The sequence below is a fragment of the Aulostomus chinensis genome, chromosome 1 (assembly GCF_037954235.1).
Source record: "Aulostomus chinensis isolate RoL2024-O1b breed Wild chromosome 1, RoL_Achi_v1.0, whole genome shotgun sequence".
NCBI lineage: Eukaryota > Metazoa > Chordata > Actinopteri > Syngnathiformes > Aulostomidae > Aulostomus > Aulostomus chinensis.
The window spans coordinates 10,000,010-10,007,454 of NC_141320.1; the positions used below are offsets into that span (position 1 = coordinate 10,000,010).

The following is a 7,445-nucleotide window of genomic DNA, read 5'->3' on the forward strand; positions in this document are numbered from 1 at the left end:
CCCTGTGCAGGTCTACATTACCAGGGTCGGATCTGGCAGGGTGGAGGATCTTTGATTCATCTTAGCTTTCCTGCTCCGGCTGTTTGAGAAACATTCAAATGGAGATGGTTGTTTGTGTCTTTCAGGCCACGCCAACGCCTCCTTCTTTCCCCACGCTTACGGCTGCCGAAACGTGCCGGTGTCTGAAAACCAGATCATTCTGGATGTGCCAGACCACCAGGTCCTCCTCACCTGCAGGTTCCTGCAGAAAGAGCACTGTGGTGGTAGGTTTCCTGCTCCTCTGCTGGACTGATACCTTCTCCCTTTCCCCACACGTATCTGCTGTTTCTACTCTGTGCCTCCTTCTCCTCTGTCAGGCCTGGACTTCTTCCTTCTGTCTCTCCAGGATTACGTCCTGGTGGTGCCTGAGAGCAGCTCCAGCTCCAGCTCCCTGAACCAAGAACCACTGGAGAAATCTGACCACTTCATCAGCAACTGTGGCCTCAACAGCTTTCATGTCAAGCCGGTGTCTCTCAGCCTGAGTTGGTCCATGTTCTGTATCCCTGAATGTTCTAGAGGAACTAAACTGGGCCTGACTGGGACGCTTCTGTCTGCTCAGATTTGGGTTGTGAATGCATTCAGATGTCATTTACAAGCATTGGAACTAAAGACCTGAGCCTCAAGAATATTTAGTTCTTGATTTACTTTCTCTTGCAGGGTTTCATTTTGTGCAAATTTTCTTTTGAAGATCTTTGTTTTTTGTTGTCCTTCCATTTAGCAAGTTTGGCTAAGAACCTTTTCCCCACTAAACTAATTTTCCTAAAATGTCTCGCGAACGTTTCCTTTTTCTCTGTCGTCCCTCCTGTCCTTGGTCTCCATTCTGTCTCAGCTCAGCTGTGTCTCTTGGGCTCTTTTCACCAACGGCGCCCTGCCTTGTGCCTGCCATGAGGTTGGAGCTGAGAGTGACACCTGCGAGTCATTTGGTGGTCGGTGCCGCTGCAGGCCCCACGTGATTGGCCGAGACTGCTCCATGTGGGCCGCGGGTTGCTGGGGATTCCCCACTGCAGACGTGAGTGTCAGATTGGATGAATGATGAGTAATAAGGGCTTTTAATGATGAGTGAGAGGACGGACCAAACCAACCTGTCCAACCATCAGAGGACAGTTTGTTGTTCTAGTTTCAACTCTTTCTACATTACCGCCAGCATCACCTTGAGTTTATTAGCAACTATCACTACATTACTGTGAGCATCATTTTGAGTTCATTAGCAATTCTTACTACATCACTGTCGCATTATTTTGAGTTTATGAGTAATTCTCACGAAATAACTGTCGCATTATTTTTAGGTTCGTAGCAACTCATCCTACATGACTGTCAGCATCACTTTGAGGTTATTCGAAACTTTCACTCCATTACTGTTAGCATCATTTTGAGTTCATTAGCAAGTCTTCCGACATCACTGTCGCATTATTTTGAGGTTCGTCGCAACTCTTACCACATTATTGTTGCATTATTTTGAGGTTCCTAGCAACTCTTACAACATGATTTTCAGCATCACTTTGAGTTTATTAGCAATCTATCTATCTAACTATCTATCTACTATACTTCATTACTGTTCGCATCGTTTTGAGTTCATTAGCAGTTCTTCCGACATCACTGTCGCAATATTTTGAGGTTCGTATTAACTTTTACTACATGACTGTCGCAATATTTTGAGGTTCGTAGCAACTTTTACTACATTATTGTTGCATTATTTTGAGGTTCGTAGCAACTTTTACTACATTATTGTCAGCATCACTTTGAGTTTTTTAGCAACTATCACTACATTACTGTTAGAATCATTTTGAGTGTATTTGCAATTCTTACGACATCACTGGAGCATTAAATTGAGTTCATTAGCAACTCTTACTAAATGACTGTCAGCATCACTTTGAGGTTTTTCGAAACTCTTACTACATTACTGTAAGCATCACTGAGTTTCTTAGCAACTATCACTACATTACTGTTAGCATCATCTTGAGTTCATTAGCAATTCTTACTCCATCACTGTCGCATCATTTTGAGGTTCGTAGCAACTCTTAGTACATGACTGTCAGCATCACTTTGAGGTTTTTCGAAACACTTACTACATTACCTTTAGCATCATGTTGAGTTCATTAGCAATTCTTACGACATCACTGTCCCATTATATTGAGGTTCAAAGCAACTCTTACTACATGACAGTCATCATCACTTTGAGGTTGTTCGAAACACTTCCTACATTACTGTTAGCATCATTTTGAGTTCATTAGCAATTCTTCTGACATCACTGTCGCATCATTTTGAGATCTTTAACAATTCTTCTGACATCACTGTCGCATTATTTTGAGGTTCGTAGCAACTCTTACTACATGACTGTCAGCATCACTTTGAGTTTGTTTGAAGCACTTACTACATTACTGTAAGCATCACTGACTTGATTAGCAACTATCACTACATTACTGTTAGCATCATTTTGAGTTTATTAGCAACTATCACTACATTACTGTTAGCATCTTCTTGAGTTCATTAGCAATTCTTCCGACATCACTGTCGCAATATTTAGAGGTTCGTAGCAACTTTTACTACATTTCTTTCGCATTATTTTGAGGTTTGTAGCAACACTTACTACATGACTGTCAGCATCACTTTGAGGTTATTGGAAAGTTTCACTCCATTCCTGTTAGCATCATTTTCAGATCATGAGCAATTCTTCCGACATCACTGTCGAATTATTTTGAGGTTCGGAGCAACTCTTAGTACATGACTGTCAGCATCACTTTGAGGTTATTCGAAACGTTCACTCCATTACTGTTAGCATCATTTTGAGTTCATTAGCAATTCTTACTAAATCACTGTCGCATCATTTTGAGATCTCTAGCAATTCTTCTGACATCACTGTCGCATTATTTTGAGGTTCGTAGCAACTCTTACTACATGACTGTCACCATCACTTTGAGGTTGTTCGAAACACTTACTACATTACTGTTAGCATCATTTTAAGTTCATTAGAAATTCTTCCGACATTACTGTCGCATTATATTGAGTTTCGTGGCAACTCTTACGACATTATTGTTGCATTATTTTAAGGTTAGTAGCAACTCTTACTACATGATTGTCAGCATCACTTTGAGGTTATTCGAAACTTTCACTCCATTGCATTTCGCATCATTTTGAGTTCATTAGCAATTCTTACTAAATCACTGTCGCATCATTTTGAGATCATTCGCAATTCTTCCGAAAACACTGTCGCATTATTTTGAGGTTTGTAGCAACTCTTACTACATGACTTTAAGCATCACTGAGTTTATTCGCAACTATCACTAAATTACTGTTGGCATCATTTTGAGTTCATTAGCAATTCTTCTGACATCACTGTCGAAATATTTTGAGGTTCGTAGCAATTTTTACTACATTACTGTCGCATTATTTTGAGGTTCGTAGCAACTCTTACTACATTACTGTCAGCATCACTTTGAGTTAATTTGCAACTATCACTAAATTAGTGTTAGCATCATTTTGAGTTTATGAGCAATTCTCACGACATCACTGTCGCATTGAATTGAGTTCATTAGCAACTCTTACTAAATGACTGTCAGCATCACTTTGAGGTTTTTCGAAACTCTTACTACATTACTGTAAGCATCATTGAGTTTATTAGCAACTATCACTCCATTACTGTTAGCATCATCTTGAGTTCATTAGCAATTCTTCCAACATCACTGTCGCAATATTTTGAGGTTCGTAGCAACTTTTACTACATTACTGTCGCATTATTTTGAGATTCGTAGCAACTCTTAGTACATGACTTTCAGCATCACTTTGAGGTTATTCGAAACGTTCAATCCATTACTTTTAGCATCATTTTGAGTTCATTAGCAATTCTTTCTAAATCACTGTCGCATCATTTTCAGATCTTTAGCAATTCTTCTGACATCACTGTCGCATCACTTTGAGGTTAGTAGCTACTCTTACTACATGACTGTCAGCATCACTTTGAGTTTATTCGAAACACTTACTGCATTACTGCAAGCATCACTGAGTTGATTAGCAAGTATCACTACATTTCTGTTAGCATCATTTTATGTTCATTGTCAATTCTTCCGAATTCATATTCAATTCCGAATTCAATTCCCTCCACCTGATATACCTCAGGCGGATGAGGGCCTGCTGCTTCCTTGAAATATTTCTAAATATTTCAGTTGCAACTGTATAGTGATGGTGGCTCAGTTTAGAGCTGTCAATCAATGTTAATAATTGATCTTAGCATCTGGAGAATTTTTTAGGAACACAAATACTTTTACTTCATTCTGAGGATGAGCAGACGTTCAATATCATGATTATTTATTCGTCAAAGACTCCTGCTAGTCAGAGAGGATCTGGGCTGGATTGGAAAGCTTCTGAGAGGGAAACCTTTACTCTGGATTGGACTGAGAACGGAGCAGCCTCAGCTTCCTGGAGCCTGACTTGCCTCTGTGGTCTAAGGTTGTGTGGGCTGACATCACAGTGAAACTACTGAGATCACAGAGCCTTTGAGATCACAGGCTGACTTCCTTTTTATCCCTAAAATGAAGAATAATAATTAAAAAAAATGTTGTTTCTACATATACTATAAATTTAAAAGTATTTTGGTGGAATGAACCTTTAAAACTATAAATTAGAAAGTATTTTGGTGGAATGAACCTTTAAAACTATAAATTAGAAAGTATTTTGGTGGAATGAACCTTTAAAACTATAAATTAGAAAGTATTTTGGTGGAACGAACCTTTAAAACTATACATTAGAAAGTATTTTGGTGGAATGAACCTTTAAAACTATAAATTAGAAAGTATTTTGGTGGAATGAACCTTTAAAACTATAAATTAGAAAGTATTTGGTGGAACGAACCTTTAAAACTATAAATTAGAAAGTATTTTGGTGGAATGAACCTTTAAAACTGTAAATTAGAAAGTATTTTGGTGGAACGAACCTTTAAAACTATAAATTAGAAAGTATTTTCATGGAATGAACCTTTAAAACTATAAATTAGAAAGTATTTTTGTGGAATCGTAATAAACCTTGAATACTATAGTGAGAAAGTATTTTGCTGCCACCCAGCTCAACAGGTGGCGTTGTAGGGAACTGCAGCTCTCTGGTGCTGCAGGATCTCCTCTTGAAAAGCCTCACACTTCAGAGTCGTTCCAGAATCTAGGAGCAGAAACCAAAGTCTCCTACGACGAGGATGGGATTGGAACCCACGCCTGCAGAGCTCAATGGATCAGCAGTCCATCACCTTAACCACTCGGCCACCTCGTCTCCTGACCACCATGATGTGCTGCTTTCTCTGAGCCTTTGAAACAGCTGAACTCTTTGGAGCCCATTTGTCAGAAATGGACCCAGCAGGAGCCACTGAACACAACTCTGACATCATCAGGCTTCTTCCCAGCAGCTTGGTGCTCCAGAAGGAAGAATCCAGACCATCGCTACATCATCAGAGTGAACACCAGCTGATGTTGACCAGTTTAACAAGCCTTTGACTGCTAAATGACATCCAAGCTCAGATTCTCTTGTCCTGGTAGAACAAGTCAGTGTTGAAGAAGATGAGAGCACCAGTCTCTTTCATCCAATGCTGGAACAGCGTTAGACTGAAGGTCTGAAGGTCCCTGGTCTGGTCCAGGTTTCAACAGGGGACCAGCATCAGCCAGCATTTAAATGTGGACAGCAGTGGAGGTGAAGCCCACATCAAGGAAACCAGCCTCCTATCACTGTCCTGTGCTGAGTTTCTTTAAAAAAAGTGAGACAACCTCAAGAGTTTCTGTTTCCTGTGTTGGACTTTGGCTCAGAGAATCAGAGCCAATCAGAAGCTTGTTGGTCTTGGATGCTGGTCATCAGGAGCAATGAGGGGCTCAGTGTCTTGCTCAAGGACACTTCAACATGGTCACCAGCTGAAGTGAGAACTGAACCAGCAACTCTGCTAGACGGCCACTCTTCCTCCAGGCCGTGCCCCCCTAACCTGAATCATCATGATGTCATTATTTGTTGCTTTAATTCACCAAATGTGTGACGTGGTGAGTTTGTCAGGAGTTTAAAGACCAAAGTTGTGAACACACAGAGAAGTAAACCTGTCAAAGCTGCTTCACTTGATGAGAGAAACTGAGGAACTGATAGAAGAGCAACAAAGAAAATGGAGTCAGAAGGTCGTCTTCTTCACTGCTCAGTCACAACACACACACACACACACACACACACACACAAATAGTTTGTCTTTGAGAGAGGACAAAAAATGTTTGACTGTGCAGACATGAACTTTCATTGTCTAATTTCAGTCTCCTACAAAAGTGTGTGAATGTGGTCGTTGTGGCCGAGTGGTGAAGGCGATGGACTAGAAATCCATTGGGGTCTCCCTGCTCAGGTTGGAGTCCTGCCAACAACGTTGAACTGTTGACAATTTAAAATTGACTCATTTTTCCTCCACACTGTCCTTCATCACAGCATTTAACATCAGGACTGCTCCCAGATCAGCTCCATGACCTCATCCCTGCACCAGAGTCCCGCCCAAGTTCATCAAAAACGGCCAAGCATAAATATATAATATGTATATAATGTGAACACACCTGTACAGGTGCGTTAACGTGCTTAATAATAGAGAATGAGTGAAGGGTTTGTTCAGAGTGGAGTGCAGTACCACAGTCAGGCCAGCAGGTGGGGCTTTCGTTGGTGCTGTCTACCTAATTGCGGTGTCTGTGCTCTGCCAGCAGAGGTCGTGCTTCCCCACCAATCTTCTCGGGTGTCTGAGTGGTGCCGCCATGTTTAGGTTGTAGCAGGAGGACGTAGGTTGGTACTTGGCAGTTCGGACGTAGCGAAAGTCATGTTATGAATGGAGGGCTGAGTTGGAGCAGAGGGGGCAGGATCCTGGGGGTGGACTGTCTTTAGGGGGCTGAGGTGTCTGGTGGTCTTGGTGGACCTTCTGCATCTCAAGCTGAGACCACAGAGTCCTGTGTTCTTGAGTCATTGTCTATAGTCTCTGTTGTTGGAGAGCTCAGTGTGGTCCCTGGTGGTCTAGTGGCTAGGATTCGGCGCTTTCACCGCCGCGGCCCGGGTTCGATTCCCGGTCAGGGAATGAGTTATTTAGAGGTTGAGGGAGAGGTGATCAGGTGGTCCACATGATGGTGGAGGTGATGAACTGTGAGTCCATCATGGCTCCACTCTCACCCCCATTGTAGTGTTCTTGGTTCACTCTGCCATGGCCCCATGTTGAAGGGTGACTGTCTCATTCAGGTCCAACCCTTTGTTAGACTCTATTAAGTCACTGACTCCCAAACTCTGTAATCCTCCTTAGTAGCTTTGGTTATTGATGATCTGCAATGGTTCGTGGGGGTGGAGCCTATCCCTCAGGTGAGGGGCGGGGTTTATCCTGGACAGGTCACCAGTCCATGGCAGGGCCAACACATAGAGACAGATTGATTATA

General features: G+C 41.9%; 1 non-coding gene across 1 annotated transcript; it reads left to right on the top strand.

The window, feature by feature from the left end:
* Positions 1-7,024: 7,024 nt before the first annotated feature.
* On the top strand, positions 7,025-7,096 carry trnae-uuc (transfer RNA glutamic acid (anticodon UUC)). Its single transcript has one exon. It is a non-coding gene; the product is annotated as a tRNA-Glu (tRNA).
* The last annotated feature ends 349 nt before the right edge of the window (positions 7,097-7,445 follow it).